Consider the following 2973-nt stretch of genomic DNA (forward strand, 5'->3'; position numbering starts at 1 on the left):
TGTATAGAACTGCAACTTATTTTGGTGTGTTGACTTTGAATCCTGCAATTTTACTGTGTTCATTTATTATTTCTAAAAGTTTTTTGGTGGATTCTTTAGGGTTTTCTATATATAAAATCATCTGAAAATAGTGAGTTTCACTTCTTCTTTTCCAATATGGATCCATTTTATTTATTTTTCTTGCCTGATTGCTCTGGCTAGGACTTGTAATACTATGTTAAATAAGACTGGTGAAAGTGGGCATCCTTGTCTGGTTCCTGTTCTTAAAGGGATAGCTTTCAGTTTTTCTCCATTAAGAATGATATTAGCTGTGGGTTTGTCATATATGGCCTTTATTATGTTGAGGTATTTTCCTTCTATACCCATTTTATTTAGAGTTTTTATCATAAATGGATGCTGTATCTTGTCAAATGCTTTCTCTGCATCTATTGAGATGATCATGTGACTTTTATTCATTTTATTAGTATAGTGCATCGAATTGATTGATTTGTGGATGTCAAACCATTCCTGCATCTTGGAATAAATCCCACTTTATCATGGTGTATGATCTTTTTAATGTATTGTTGTATTTGATTTGCTAGTATTTTGTTGAGGATTTTTGCATCGATGTTCATCAGTGATATTGGCCTGTAATCTTCTTTTTTTGTGTTGTCCTTGTCTGTTTTCGGTATCAGGGTAATGCTGGCTTCATAGAATGAGTTAGGAAGCTTCCCCTCCTCTTCCACTTTTTGGAAGAGTTTGAGAAAGATAGGTATTAAGTCTTCTTTGAATGTTTGTTAGAATTCACCAAGGAAGCCATCTGGTCCTGGACTTTTATTTTAGGGGAGGTTTTTGATTATTGTTTTGATCTCCTTACTGGTGATTGGTCTGTTCAAATTATCTATTCCTTCTGTATTCAGCTTTGGAAGGTCGTATCATTTTAAGAATTTATCCATTTCTTCTAGATTATCCAATTTGTTGGCATAACAACAAATTTTCATAGTATTGTCTTACAATCTTTTGTATTTCTGAGATGTTCATTGTAATTTCTCCTCTTTCATTTCTGATTTTATTTATTTGAGCCTTCTCTCTCTTGGTGAGTCTAGCTAAAGTTTTGTCAATTTTCTTTATCTTTTCAAAGAACCAGCTCTTTGTTACATTTAATTTTTTCTATTTTTTGACTCTATTTCACTTATTTACGCTCTTTTATTATTTCCTTCCTTCTACTGATTTTGAGCTTTTTTGTTCTTTTTTCAGTTCCTTTAGGTGCACTGTTAGATTGTGTATTTGAGATTTTTCTTGTTTTCTGTGGTAGGCCTGTATTGCTATAAATTTCCCTTTTAGTGCTGCTTTTGCTGCATCCCATAAGTTTTGGCATGTCATACTTTCATTTTGATTTGTCTCCAGGTATTTTTTTATTTCTGCTTTGATTTCTTCTTGACCCAATCGTTGTTCAGTAGCATTTTGTTTGATCTCCACATATTTGTGGCTTTTCCAATTTTTTTCCTGTAGTTGATTTATAGTTTCATAACTTTGTGGTTAGAAAAGATGCTTGGTATCATTTCAATATTCTTAAATTTATTGAGACATGTTTTGTGGCTTAATATGTGACCTATCCCAGAGAATGCTCCATGTGCATTTGAAAATAATGTGTATTCTACGGTTTGGGGATGTAATGTTCTCTATATATCTACTAATTTCATCTAGTCTAATGTGTCCCTTAAGGCCAATGTTTCCTTATTGATCTTCTGTTTGGATGATCTATCCATTGGTGTAAGTGGAATGTTAAAGTCCCCTACTATTATTGTGTTGCTATTTCTCCTTTTATGTCTGTTAATAATTGCTTTCTATCTTCAGGTGCTTCTATGTTGGGTGCATAGATACTTACAAGTGTTATATCCTCCTGTTGGACTGTTCCCTTTATCATTATGTTGCACCTTTCTTTGTTTCTTGTTACAGTTTTTGTTTTAAATCTATTTTATCTAAGTATTGCTATCCCAGCTTTCTTCTCATTACTATTTGCATGGAGTATCTTTTTCCATTCCTTCACTTTCAGTTTTTGAGTGTCTTTAGGTCTGAAGCATGTCTCTTGTATGTGGCTCATATATATAGGTCTTGTTTTTTCATCCAATCAGCCACCCTATGCCTTTTGATTGGATGATTTGGTCCATTGATATTTAAAGTACCTATTGATAAGAATTTAATTATTCCCATTTTGTTACCTTTTTTCTGTGTGTTTTGGGAGTTCTTCTCTTTTCCTTTCTTCTTCTCTTGCTCTCTTCCCTTGTGGTTTGATCACTTTCTTCAGTATTATGTTTGGGTCACTTTCTCTTAATTTTTTGTGTATTTATTATAGGTTTCAGGTTTGTGATTACCATGAAATTCATATATAATGTATATATATAGCAGTCTATATTAAGTTGATGGTCTCTTTAGTCTGACCCCTTGCTAAAACTTCTACTCTTTTACTCCCCTCCTCCAACACTTTATGTTTTTGATATCATATCTAGCCTCATTGAATGTGTGTGTGTATCCATTACTGTCTTATCATGGAAAAAGATAATTTTAGTATTTTTATCTTTTGACCTTCATATTAGCTTCATAGGTGGTTGATCTGCTACCTTTACTGTATATTTGCCTTTACCAGCAATTTTATTCCTTTTTTTTTTTTTTTTTTGATGATTTTCTTATTCCTATTTGTGGTCTTCTTTTCCACTTAAATAAGTCCCTTTAACATTTCTTGTAAGCCTGATTTCTTGATGATAAACTCCTTTAGTTTTTGCTTGTCTAGGAAACTCTTTATCTCTCTCTCCTTCCATTCTGAATGATAACCTTGCCAGGTAGAGTATTCTTGGCTGTAGGTTTTTTCCTTTCAGCACTTTAAATATATATTAAATGTATATCTAGCCTGTGATGTTTCTGCTGAGCAGTCAGCTGATAGCCTAAGGGGTTTCCTTTGTGTGTCACTTGTTGCCTTTCTCTTGTGGCTTTTAG

The sequence above is a fragment of the Equus caballus genome, chromosome 10 (assembly GCF_041296265.1).
Source record: "Equus caballus isolate H_3958 breed thoroughbred chromosome 10, TB-T2T, whole genome shotgun sequence".
Lineage (NCBI taxonomy): Eukaryota > Metazoa > Chordata > Mammalia > Perissodactyla > Equidae > Equus > Equus caballus.